Genomic DNA, 14,411 nt, shown 5'->3' on the forward strand with positions numbered 1-14,411 from the left:
AATCTGATACTGGTGCTGGAGAGGTGGTTCAGTGGTTTAGAGCGAGTGCTGCTCTTGCAGAGGACTTTAGTTTCTAACAAGTTGCAACTGCCTGGGACTCCAGTTCCAGGGGGGATCTGAGGCCTCTGGGCTCTTCCTGCAGCTGCACTCATGCCCACATAGCCACACTTAAACACAGAAGCATTGTTCAAGATAATAGATACATATTAAAAAAAAAACAAACTAGATACTATTTGGGCTGGGAAGATGGCTCAGTTGGCAAAAGGCTTGCTGTGTAAGAACCTGAGTTTCACACCCAGCACCCACATAAAAAGCTAGGTTTTCAGTGTGCCTGTCACCCCAGAGCTGGGCAGCATGGGCAGAGATAGAGAATCCTTGGGGTGTGCTGACCAGCTTAGTCTAGCCAGAGAGCTCCAGGCTCAGGAAGAGACTTGTCTTAGAAGCTGGGATAAAAAGCAATGGAGGAAGATTATTAACTTCGACCTCTGGCCTCCACACACAGGCAACCAAACACACACACCATGCCTACACACATACTTTGTAAACTGATACCTCGTAAAATTTTATAGTGGATGAACGTGTGTGTGTTACATATGTGTTTTCTAACTTTTCTGCAAATACAGTCAAACAGGTCCTAGAGTGTTGACTCTTCCACTTTAATCCCAGGCCTTCAGGGCCAGAGCATAGCATTTGCTTCATTATTTATGGAGGCTGAATATTAGTGCACTTGGCAAATGAACCAAATTTAATTTCTCTCCTATTTGTGGACATGGTGTCTGCTTCTGGTCTGCTCCTTTTACTGACAAGATGATGTGAACATCCTTGTGGTTGGGTCACTTTAAATACCATGCATGACTCACTTTTTATTCTCTTATTAATTTAGATTATTTTATCATTCCTGCAATTATCTTAATTTTGCCATTTGGGTATCCAATATATTTAACATGCATGCTATATGTTACATATGCCCATGTAAGGCTCGAATCGAGTCTTAACCACCGGGAGACCCCCCAAGTGAGACACGAGAACGGAGTTCGATGCAAACGTAAGGTTTATTTTTCCGGCGCCGTCCGGGTCGACCCTCAATCAGCCCCTTGTGGTGAGTGACCGGAAGGCATCCCTGAATGTTATAGCAAGCAGTTTTTATACTTTTTAGAGGTACCGGCTACATCAGCAAGGTTACAGTTTAAAACTTATATGGCATGCCTTCGAGCTGTACCTGGGGTCAGAGGGTCAGGTGACTATCAGTCAGTACATTCTGAAGACTTTCAAGAATGTCCCTGCTCCTCCCAAGAACTGTGGGTGGAGAATGGAACTTGGCCGAATCTTGACCTGAGATGGTGAGTGTAAAGCTGGTGAAAGCCCTTAGGGTCCTCATAACCCACCTACTTTCTACCAGGCTAAGCCTCTTAATAGCTCTTATGCTTCATTAAGAACTAGGATCCTTCACCCACACACAGTGGAAGTAAAGTATGTGAGCATAGTTATGTGTGGATGAGGAGGTGTGTGATTGTGTGTGTGAGCACAGGTCTGTGCATGTCGCACTGTGCATATGGAGGGCAGAGAATAATCTCAAGTGGCCGTCTTAACCTGCCATCTTGTTTGGATCAGGGCCTCTTGTTGTTTGGAACTGCACAGGCCGAGCGAGGTGGCCTAGAAGCTTCTGGAGGTTCTCCTGTCTCCCTGTTGTGAGAAATATAAATAAGAACCCCACGCTACCGCCTCAAGGCACCGAAGACAGGCCACCGCCCTGGCCTGTTCTCAGCCTGGCAGACTTTCTGACCCAGAGCTCCAAAATCTCTCCACCTGGCTCACTAAGTTCCCATGGCGGGTCGCTGCCACGCCAGCCCCACGCTTCCAAATTCCCACGGCTTTTAGAGGTGCACTTCTCGCAAACCCACACTCTGCCGCCGTTACCTGTCTCTCTGGAACCCAGTCGAGTCGCCACGGGAAGGAAAACACCACACAAACTTAGTTCAGAATCAACAGGGACCATAATCGCTGGGCGCAGCATTTGTAAGCCATTCTAAGTTAAATCCTCTGGTAGCAGATCCCGATCAATCCGCCACCCGAACTAGGGGTGGGTGCTGGCGGGATTGGGGTCCTCTACCTACATTTTGGCCTCCATCTCATCTCCTGTCCCCAAAAGCACTCTCTTTTCCCATTTCCTCTCTTCCGCCCTCCGAACCGGAACTCCCGCCTACTCCTTGCCCAGTGATTGGTCTCCTGAAATTTCTATTCATTAGGGGAAGATTCTCACTACAGGAGCCCCTGGGGTTACAAATGTGCACCCCACCACATCCAGCTCTACACGGGGTTCTGGGGATCTGAACTTGGCCATTCACACTTGCGAGGCGGGTCCTTTACCCACCGAGTCGTCTCCCCACCCCCAATATGTTTTATTTTCTAGAGTAAATATTAAAAACTAAATATGGAATTGCATGGTTGCTTGGTAAACTATCATGTGTGAGTGCGGGTGAGCGTACCATAGCATGTGTGTGGAGGTCAGAGGACAGCTTGTGAGAGCGGATTCTCACCTTCCACCACGTGGGTTCCAGGGTCGAACCCAGGTCAGGTTCTCACAGTTAGCGTGGTTAGCATGACCGAGTTTCAGAATGTGACCCTTTCTTGGCTGCTTAGGTGGAATTGGAAGGGCTGGGTGATGATGAAGAGACAAAGTCCCCAAGTGCCATCACCGTGTCATTTCCTTTGGAGGTTAGGGTCAGAATCTAAGCATGCATTCGTTTTTGGTCTAGGGAGGGAAATCCTTTGTATGATCTAGTAGTAAGGAGAGACAATATGGCAGTATACTTCACCCCAAACCCAGAGGTCTCACAGTTCATAATTTGCATCATAAGTTTGGATAACAGAGCCAGGTGTGGTGATGCAGTTCTGAGATTCCCCACACTTGTGAGGGGCTGGGGTGGGGTGGGCAAGAGGACTGTCATTTAAAGATCTTCCTCCACCTGGTGAATTTTCGGTCAACCTGCGTTCCACGAATTCCTGTCTCTACTGGCTGGTTTTGTGTGTCAACTTGACACAAGCTGGGGTTATCACAGAGAAAGGAGCCTCAGTTGTGGAAACGCCTCCATGAGACCCAGCTGTAAGGCATTTTCTCAACTAGTGATCAAAGCGGGAGGATCCAGCCCATTGTGGGTGGTGCCATCCCTGGGCTGATGGTCCTGGGTTCTATAAGAGAGCAAGCTGAGCGAGGCAGGGGAAGCAAGCCAGCAAGTAACGTCCCTCCATGGCCTCTGCATCAGCTCCCGCTTCCTGACCTGCTTGAGTTCCAGTCCTGACTTCCTTTGGGGATGAACAACAATGCGGAAGTGTAAGCTGAACAAACCCTCTCCTCCCCCAACTTGCTTCTTGGTCCTGATGTTGTTCAGGAATAGAAACCCTAAGACACTATCTCAAAAAAGGTAGAGGGAGAAGCTTGCGTAACCGAACCTCTCTCTGCAGTTTGTTGACTTCTCAAATGGTCTTCATAGTCAACCTCAAACCAACAGAACCAGCATCAGCTGAGAGCTCCTCCACTGACTGATGCCTGGCTTTCTGGAGATCTGCAGAGTCCGGTCTGTCCAATGCAATAGACCTTGAACTTCAGAGCCAGCGTGCATCGACTTACGTTCTGTTTTGCATATATATATATCCTCCAAAAATGCTGAATTTGACCATACTGTGTACTCAGATTCCTCATTTGAGAGATGAAGGCAGAGGTAATATCCATTTCAAATATCTGTTAACCCCGCTAAGCATTTAGAACAGCGTTCTCGATACAGTAACTGCTCTAAAGCCCCCTGTATTACAGGTAGCAATATTTTACCAGGCGCTTCTGGGACCTGCAAGCAACAGCCATATAGACCCGCATCTCCTATGTCACAGGTTCGTATGTTACTCATGGGCACACTCATCAAATTTGCATTTAAAAAAAAAAACCCTTTAAGTTTGAGTCGTGGAGTCCCGGTTAGTGGGTTTGGGTTTGGGTTTGGGTTTGGGTTTGGTTTGGGTCAGCTTCACACAGGTGCAGTCATCTGAAAGATAGAATCACAAGGAGTAAATTCCTCCATCAGATTGGCCTGTAGGCAAGCCTGTGGGGCATTTTCTTAATTGGTGATTGATGTAGCCAGGTGCAACCCATTGTGAGTCCTTCTGTCCCCGGCAGGTGGCCCCAGAAGTTTTTGTTTGTTTGTTTTTAAAGCCTGGCTTCTGCTTCAGATCCTGCCTCAGCTTCCTGCACTGACTTCTCTTCATGATGAACTGGAAGATAGAAGATGACGTTTTTTTCTGATGTGAGCCTATGTAGGGTTGTGGGACCCACATCTGCTCCGCCACAGGGCTCTGATGCCCGGGGAAGCTGGATGTGGGAAGTTTGACCGCCCTTACCCGATGCTGTGGAAGGGCTGGTGTCAGGCTGTATAGGGCACTCTGGGACACTGTTTCAGGGGCCGGGAAGCGTTGTCTGTGGCGCAGGACATAGCTGGGGTGGGGTGGGGGAATCCCCAGGCCTTCAAGGAGGCCCGGGCTATCTGGTTCTCAGGCTCTTGGGCATCCAGGCGCAGCTGGGAGCTGTGGAAAGCTGAGAACGGAGTAGGGGCCTGGGTCTGGCTCTAGCCCGGGGCCCAGGGGGAAAGAGAGAGCTCCGGCTTGTCTCAGGGAAAGCCTTTGGCTTGATTGCAATGGGCTTGAGCTTGGTTTGGCTGCGACCATGGCTGGGAGCACAGAGAGGCCTTCTACAGGAGATTAGACAACGACTCTGTAGGCAAAGGTCTTCTCCATGGCTCCTTACAGCAGATCCTAATGAAGAGGGACAGTCCATGGTTTTAAGGCATTTATTGTCATGGAGGAAAGTGGATGAGTAAAACCGTACCCCACTCCTCAGGGTGGGCCTGAGATTAAATACCTTTTGCAGGGAGGAGAGTCTGGGAAGGAAAGTTCATTGGCTAAACCTCCAGACCTTTAGGTACCTTGTTAAAATGGAGATCTGTCTTGAGCCTACGTCTGTGGTCACGGCCTCTACCTGTGGAGGGGTTTGGGGCGTTGCCACAAATCTATGAAGGGCTGCGGTTAGTGAATGGAGCCTGGTGCCTGGGAGTCAGGCGAAGCGTCTACTGTCCCTTAGGGTCACCAGGGTTTCTAGTTAGAATACTATTGCCAACAAGCACAATGGCCAATTGATCCATGTGTAGTAGCCTACTCCAGTTTTGTCCAACATAAAAGTCCACAGCGGGGGACCTAGGTGGATTGAGAAAGAATCCACCCTTTAGACAGAATAGAAGGTAAGGAGGGTGGGTTTGTTTTTTGTTGGTTTGGTTTTGGTGTTTTGGTTTTTGTACACTGTAGGGGGCGCAGGAGGCACTGCAGCATAGAACTGCCAGCACGTTGTGCTGGACTGTGCCTGTGTAGTAGCGGTGGAGGGCTATGGAGTTAAAAATATGTATATTAAAATCCGATGTTAATAGGGGTTGGGGATTTAGCTCAGTGGTAGAGCGCTTGCCTAGTAAGCGCAAGGCCCTGGCTCCAAAAAAAAAAAAAAAAAAAAAAAAAAGAAGAAAAAAATCCGATGTTAAAGGAAAAAGATCCGATGTTAAAGGAAAAAGAAACCTATTTGCATGTTTAATCATGTAATGAGCACATATGAACACTAGGTGGCAGAACATACCCACAAACTAGCATCTGAAACCCCAGCGAGCCTTCAGATCCAGCAATGCATAGTTTGATGACTGAGGCCTATTTTGAGAAGCACATCCTTAGGTGAGCTCATCCCAGGCTGTGCTTGCATGAACCCAGATAAATATCTCCTCTCAGACCATGAGACAATCAATCCTCCTTCTTCCCCCCACTTACATCTTGTCCCCACAGTGAGAAAAGTAACGCACAGCTCCTCCAGAGTCCTAGACGCACCTGGAGTTTGTCACCACGGATAACCGCCATCTCATCCGTGGCGTAGCCTCTGGTTAGACAGACTTCTTGAGTGTTCTCTTCCAGATGACATTCATTCGTTCCTTAGTGACATCATGCCTAGGTCACTCGAGGTTCTTGATGGTGGTCAGAGGTGTTAAAACTCTACCAGAACTCTACCAGTGTGTCTTCCTCGATTGTGGCAATTAATCTCCTCAGTTAATGGCCTTAAAAGCTGTTATGATTTCTTGATCCTTTGCTTGGATCACAAGTTGCGTTTGGAGAAAGAAACTCCACTTTGACGTGGGGATTAGGATCACTAACAGAAGGCTGTGTGGGAACAAAATCTGGATGGAGTGCTATTCTCCAAGAGGCTTTTCTATTCCGTTTGCACAGCATTTCGGGGGGGGGGGCATCTTGGAGGAGGAGCTGGGTCACTTTACTGTTTCTGGACCCCAAAGGCCTTGAACTAACTTGGCTTTGTAACGAACGGTAGGACAGCCGGGCATTCATGTCTAGACTGGGAAGATTTTCATCTATACTGACAAGTTTTCTCTAGAAAGTAACTTTTGTTGGTATCAGGAATTGCCTTCAGCAGCAACACTGTTTGGTCAGTTACTATTGCCATGGCAACAACCATACAGTCCCAGAAGACCTTTTGGCTCAATTCACACCTTCCCCTGGGAATAGTTACAGCACATTCCAAATAAAAGGCAGACTTCCTCTGCCCTCCTCTTTTCTCTTCTTTCTCTCGCCCCTTCCCCTTGTCTCATTCTCCTATTAAATCTCTCCACGTGGAACCGTGTTGGTTTGGTGTGCTCTATCCGGATGGGCATGGGCCCATATTTAACAATGAGATTTTTTTTTTTTTTTTTTTTGGTTCTTTTTTTTTCGGAGCTGGGGACCGAACCCAGGGCCTTGCGCTTCCTAGGTAAGCGCTCTACCACTGAGCTAAATCCCCAGCCCCAACAATGAGATTTTTAATAACATTGGTGGCTCGCACGCAGCTTCTGATTTCCCTGTGACTACCCCCCTCCCCCTTGGCCACCGCTGCAAGCCAGCCTCGGCATCGACAGGACAGGACAGGCCGAGGGGGGACCGCTACAGTTCTGTGCTCATCCTGCTGCTCACGCTGCTCCAAATTGAATCACCGGGTCTTCTAGGCCTCTACTGCCACCTGCTGGCTGCTGTGAGGTTCGAGACTTCTTCGACCATGTGAGTTTTGCTTCACCTGGCTGGCACGGACTTCTGCGTAAACCGCAGCTGCCTTCCGTGACACGTTTTGCTAGTTCTCGCTGCCTAGACCCCAGAGTTCCACACTCCTGCTACCAGATTGCGGGCATAATCCCCCCACCCCGATTTATTGTTAGGCTTTTCTTTTCCCGGTTGGCAGGGGGAACCCTGCTTTCCCAGACAAAAATCTGGCCAGTTTTTTTCTGGGATTCCAGGAGTTTCCTTAGCTAACATTCATGAGATAGGACCTCGATCATTGGGCAGAGCTTCCCTCGAAAGCGATCTTTCTTCCCCTCAACCCCCATTCTCGATCTGGGCTCTCACAGCTGACGGAAAACCCCAGGCCTGGGTGGGATTGCTTTCTGGCAGGTCGGAGCCCATCATAGCCTCCAGGATTCTGAGTGACAACTCAAATACCTGGCGTTGGCAAATTTCTTCCGTTGCCATTAATTTTCCCTGGGACGCTGGTGGAAATTAATTGGTGACTTCCCCCAGTGGGAAATTCGAGGTCTTTGACTGTATCCCCACATACACCATTAGGATGTCTTTTGGAGAATTTCAAAACTTTAAAATTAATGCCTCTTCTGAGGACATCAAAATTGATACACCTTTGCAACAATGTCTGGACCCAGTATTCATTAGATAATGGTTCAAAATGGCCGCATAATGGCACTCTGAATTCCTCAGTTTTACAGAATCTTCACAATTACTGCCAGCAGTCTGGTAAAAGGAAAGAGATTCTTTATGCCCAAACATTCGCTCTAACCCTCTCTGTGTTCCTCCTGCAACCCTACCCAACTCCTCTTAGCTATGAAACAGGCACATGTTATATAACTCTTATGTAACCAATCAACATAGCCTTCAATCTTGTCAGAAGTCTGGTGATTATTAATATGTTTAAGTTTACGACAGACAGAAGTTCCCAAAGCCTTTAACAGTTTGCCCTACAAGATCTCAGAAGATGTGAACACAGCTTCAACAGTCTGCCTGAATTATGCTATGACAACCGCGGAGAAACACAGTGGACAAAATTGGATACCCTCAGAGTCAGATGATTTATCTAAATCAAGGTAAATCATTTCTCATGCCACACGTATCCATTCCACAGAAAAAAGCTCTGCGTCTTCTGGGCTCGAAAGCCAGACTGACTCTGCCCAGGTTGCCATGAAGACCACAGAGACCACAGGGAATGGTTGACTGATGGACTCTTATCATTTTTAATAATACACGAATGGTAGATTATGGTTTATTTTTCCCCAGATTCTGACTACACTGACAGCTAAGGTAACTGTAACTTAACTAAGAAACAGACCTCTGAACTCAGTTTCTAGCAACTAGTTCAGATGAAGCTTTCACAGATGTAATCTGTTACTTGCTCACCTGAACTCGGTCTTCATTGACTAAATGCTTCATATTTCCTCTTCCTGCTACACCACTGTCCTATTCGAGTTCTTACAAATTTGCAACTAATGAACTTCCCACTATAGGACCCAACTGTAATCACAAATCCTTATTCCTTCTGCTCCACAAAAAGCTTATCTTAAAGAATATTCAGGTTGTTAACCCATGTTGTTATCTCTTTTGTAAACTTCTAAGCTACAGGACAACCCACTCAGACCTACCTCTCATGGACCAAATAGACTCCACCCAGATAAGTACACCTGCCCGAAGTTCCCACTTACTACCTATCCTAAAGGATGGAATTCCTCTGGGTTTCAAATGTGCATCTAAGAAAAAAATTTCTTTCTCCCACATGCGCTTAATCTTATTCTCTGCCTATAAAATATATGTATTTGTATGTTCTAGCATCTTGTCAAGTCCAGGCGCTTACTACACCCAGGACACTCCAGAGAAGTGACCTCCAGATGTCCCAATCTCTTGTCACAGACACAGATGCTTCTATTGGACCTGTTCCTTCTGATCTATCCTCAGACAGTTCCACAGACCATGGACAATAAAACAGCCAACTCTAAGACTGGACAAATATCCTCCCCTCTTCTCATAAATGGCATTGACCTGTCATTCTGCCTTTTCCTCCAGTTCCTGGACTTTTGAAAACCCCTATATGGAAGTGGACAGTCCCTTCATAACACCCTTTCTAGTCCCCTTTCTGGCACTACTATTCACTCCCTGCCTCATTAATTTTGTCTCTATATTCCTTCAACAACAGATAACAAAAATTTCTAATCAAACTATTAATCAGTTCCCGTTACAGGATTACCAGCCGCTGTCCACTGAGGAGCTGGATGCAAACATTTACCAAGTGGACCCTGATGGTGAAAGTCAGCTGTACCCCAACATTGACAACGCCCCAAGTCAGCAGGAAGTAGCCTAAGAGACACAGCGCCCCTATTCCCTTTCACCATCAGCTTCCCCCTTCCTTTTTTTCCTTTTATGATAAGAAAAAGGGAGGTATGTTAGTATCAGGAATTGCCTTCAGCAGCCACACCATTTGGTCACTGTTGCCTTGGCAACTGCCATGCATTCCCAGAAGACATTTTGGCTCAATTTGCACCTCCACCTGGGAATAGTTACGTCACATTCCAAACAAAAGGCAGGCTTCCTCTGCCCTCCTCCTCTTCTTGCCCCTTCCCCTTGTCTCGTTCTCCCATTAAATCTCTCCACGTGGAACCGTATTGGTTTGGTGTGCTCTATCTGGACGGGCACGGGCCGATGTTTAACAATGAGATTTTTAATAACAACTTTCCTCCACAAGCAGGGTATGTGGGGGTCTTCATAAATGCCCCTGCCTTCACAGCACATGCACTGCCTCACTTCCATGTATGTGTGACCAGCAGGTCTTGCATCATTTGAACTCCAGAGCTAAGAAGCAAATTCAACAGCCTGGTCAGTTTCCAAAGCTCTCCCCAGCAAACCGTTTACCTCAGCTGGACTGTCATGGTTCTACAAGTCTGCTCTTCAATCCAGCTCCTTAAAAGGGTTTCAAGACTGATACAGGCTGTCCTTGAGTTCTCATTAGCCTCTTTCTCTTCAGTGAAGCAGATCCTTTAACCATGCCTATCTTCCTTCTTGTCCCATGCTGCTGGCTACGGCACTGTACATTCTCCGGGGTATCATGCATGCTGCCCACTGTTGTGGGTCATGGGCATTGTAGCAGGTAGGCCTGCTGATTGCCTCCCTCCCTTGGAAGTTTGCACAGCATCTTCTATTTTGTGTTAGATCCTGCTTGGCTCCTCCAAGCCCTGTCTAAAATTCGTGGCGTCTTTAGCAATAGGACTTACCCTCAACCTCTGGGAGGCAACGTAGAGCATCAGCAATGGTTCTATATTTTAGGAATCTTTTGGACTCCCCTGACTCACTTGAAAGGGAGTCTTTTCATGCCTGATACTGGGTGTTTTGTTAGACAGTATGTGGCTTTTCGGAGAAGCATTGTCAGCCCAAGTGATAATAACTTCATTGGAACTGTGCGAGTGTGTGTGCTATGACCTTACCCCTAAACAAAGAACTGTAAGCGACTGAGAATGCGGAGAGTGGGAGAATTAGTCTTCCCCAGGGACGAGCCCCATAGTCAGTTATTTGAGACTGAGTGGCCAGCCCCAGGTACACACAGGTAACAAACCGAGCAGGCTGTATTTCTATAGTTATGCACATATAATGTAACAATAACAAGTAAAGGGAAAAGAGGCCACGAATCTGGGAGGGAGAAAGGTAGGGCCATGTGCAGAATCCAAAGGGAGAAAGAGAGGGAAATGATCTAATTTTATATCCTCATTGAAAAGCTGCTTAGAAGTCAGTCTCAAGGGGTTGGGGATTTAGCTCAGTGGTAGAGCGCTTGCCTAGGAAGCGCAAGGCCCTGGGTTCGGTCCCCAGCTCCGAAAAAGTCTCAAAAGGTTACATTCGATATGATTCCATTGGAACAGCTTTCTTGAAAATCAAAATGAAAGGCGGAGGCCAGATGAGTGGCTGTTGGAAGCCACAGACAGGGACACGGGGCTAGGAAAGTGGCTTTTCGTGGCTGACCAAGGCGGTTTTATTAGAGTGGTACATACATGGATCTGTACATTTGTCACAACACACAACACAAGCTAGAAAAGCTAATTTCCCGAAAACAATCAGTAACAGTGAAGTAATTTTAATAACAATGTCCCTTCCTTCTGAGAGCCTTGGGTGACATGGAGAGGTTGAAGCCAAATTGCCTTTCCTCATAGTCAGAATCGTCAACTTTCAGTTATCTTTCTGCCCAAAAGATCACCATCTAAGAAAAAAAGGCCCGAGGGCACAGCCAGAAAATAAAGTCTGAAAGCTGAAGTCGCTCATCTGCATCTTGTACAGCTGGGGCCTGAAGGTCTGCCAGGTGACGACGAAAGGCTGTAATTGCAATTCTTCAAAAATTTAATTAACAAATGGATGCAATAATGAGCCGCTTAATTAATGCATACCTAATGAGTTTCTGCACACCCTGCCTTCCGCCAACCCATTTGGCTACACGAGTTGAACTTGTAACTAAATTTCACCTACAACATTAAAGTCACGTGCCTCCCTCTTCCCCTGGTAAGTTCCCAAGCTTTATCAGAATGACCCAGCTGATCAGTGGAACTCCCACTGGACCTTCCTAGGGCCAAGTGTTCGTTCTCGGATATTACTTAAGCCCTACTATTCTGTGCATGGTATTTAAGACATTTCTTTTCTGTTGCCCACATGAAAATGAAAACAGATTTCCCTCTGTCTGTTCATTTTGAGAGGTGTTGGGTTTTACTTCCCCCTAAACGGAACTTTACTGCCCGTAACTGACTAAGTCCAGTGTTGAGAATAAGGAACCGATTTCAGAAGGATCACCTATCCCGCAATAGTGACATAGTGACATAGTTCAACAAGTCCCTTAGTCTATTTGCTGTGCCCTTAGCTTGACCGTGAGAATGCAGATAGGATTACACACGTGTGTGTTTGTCCTTTGCTCTCAGGAGTATAGGGCAAGGGGGATTACGTTACATCTGATACTACCTAGCACAACACTGGGTTCTTCCCCCCCAGGCCATCTTACTGAACTGCCACACACATATGAAATTGATATAAGTAGAGATGTTAACCGCGTGTACATTACCTTTCGTACTGTGACAAAATGTCCTCCAAAGCCAACTAAGGGTGGAGGGTTTGCTCCGGCTCTCAGGTTGAGGCTGCAGCCCATAGGATCCCTGGTGTCTTCAAATCTTGATGACCTTGTTACTTGGGTTTCTGTTGCTATGATAAATGTTATGATCAAAGGCAACTTAGGAGAAAAAGGGGGTAAATTGACCTATACTTCTAGGTCGCACACAGTTTCTCGTTGAGGGAGGTCAGAGCAGGAACTCAAGCAGGTAAGAGGCAAGAGGGACTGGGGCATCTGCCCAGAGGTGGCACTGCTCACAGTATGCTGGGCTCTCCCGCATGAATCAAGAAAATGCCCCACAGGCTTGCCTATAGGACAGGGCGTCTTCTTAACTGAGGTCAGCTCTTTCCAGATGGCCTCCGTTTGTGTCAAGTTGACAAAAATCTAACCGGCACAGTGGACTAGGAAGCCAAGTACACAGGAAGTAGGGCTGGGCTATTAGAACTCAGTGATCAGCTCTTGTGACTCATGCTCCCTAGTGAGGCTGTCCCTCTCTGGGTTTTCATAACCTTCCCGAACAGCAGCATCAGCTGGGCAGATACCGAAACACATGAGCTTCCAGGGTGTGTGTGTGTGTGTGTGTGTGTGTGTGTGTGTGTGTGTGTGTGTGTGTGTGTGTGTTCACATTCAAACCACAACATCCGGAAACCTGAAATACAGCTGAAGTCCAGCTGTAAGACCCCAGATACTACCCTGCCCTGACAAACTGGGAGGCAAGCATCTGGGTCATCCTGTGGTGTTTGAATTCCCTGGTAAACACCAAAGACTTGGTGCCAATTCAAATTTAGATTTAAATGAATGCATTCTTACTGCTAGCAGAAGGAAGCAGCCTTAGAGTCAGACAGCATTCCCGGCAGAAGGGAGTTAAAGGAAGGGTTGCGAATGGTGGGTTTTAAAGGTGGACGTTATGATTATCTATGGGACCTATGGCTGGGCAAGAAAATTGTTATATTACCTCTTCTCATTTCCTGTTGTCTAGCAATGAAAACATCTTTTCATCCCCGGCCCCATGCCAGTAATCAACTTCCCAATAGTGGAAAGCAATTGGTGAAATACCTCCTAGCAGGAACACCGTTATCCTCTGTCTTCTATCTCACCTACAGGCCACCAGGATCTCACTGCCGATCCAGGGCAAAGGTCAGCAGACCTTAAGGGACGCCTAGTACCATATTAAGTTTCTTTAGCCACCACTGGGGAGTTATGTGTAAATTATTACACAGACTTGAGCAAGCACTCTGGGGGGAAGCAGGAAAGAGTGGGTAGTAACACAGTAACACAGCCATCAGCTTGGGGCTGGCTGCCCTGTCCTCATAATCTCTTGTCCTTGCTGGGGGGTGTGAGAAGCTGGGTCTCAATTCCTTACGCTCCTCAGTTCTGCCAATTTTCCTGTAAACTATTGATGGCCTTGTAGATGATTTACTCAAAATATTATTCTTGCTTGAATTCAGTCCTGATGACTGCATGGGATTGTGCTTGGTAATCAGAACTGTGTGATCTGTTGTGGAAAGTCAAAGTCTAAACTAGCCAGGTATGGTATAGCACAGTTTTCATCAAAGCGCTCAGAAAGGCAGAGGCAGACCGATTTCTGTGAGTTCAAGGACAGCCAGCTTTATCTACTGAGCTCTAGGCGAGCCAGGAATACAAAGCGAGACTCTGTCTCAAAACAAAACAAAACAAAACTCTTGTCTCTCTTTTATTTCTTGTCTTTGTATCTTTTTTTTTTTTTAACACCTTCCGCCCTTCCCACTTTGTATTCTCCTTATTTGGCTCAAAAACTTTTTTGTCGTTTTGAGACAGAGTTTCTCTTTGTAGCCCTGACTGTCCTGGAACTCATTTTGTGAGGCTGGCTCGAAACTCTCAATCATTTGATTTTCTTTTTTTTTTTTTTTTCTTTTTTTTTTTCCGGAGCTGGGGACCGAACCCAGGGCCTTGCGCTTCCTAGGCAAGCGCTCTACCACTGAGCTAAATCCCCAACCCCCTCATTTGATTTTCTTAACCTTTTTGTTTTGTTTTGTTTCATTTTATTTGGTTTGGTTTTCTATATATAATTTTGTTTGAAAACATAAATATGTAATTTTTTAAACAATAGAAATGTATGATTTCTCTTAAAACAATATTTTTGGAAAGACCCAGGCTTATTCCTTTTAAATATGTGTCCATCATTTGGGGA

The sequence above is a fragment of the Rattus norvegicus genome, chromosome 8, assembly GCF_036323735.1.
Source record: "Rattus norvegicus strain BN/NHsdMcwi chromosome 8, GRCr8, whole genome shotgun sequence".
Classification (NCBI taxonomy): domain Eukaryota; kingdom Metazoa; phylum Chordata; class Mammalia; order Rodentia; family Muridae; genus Rattus; species Rattus norvegicus.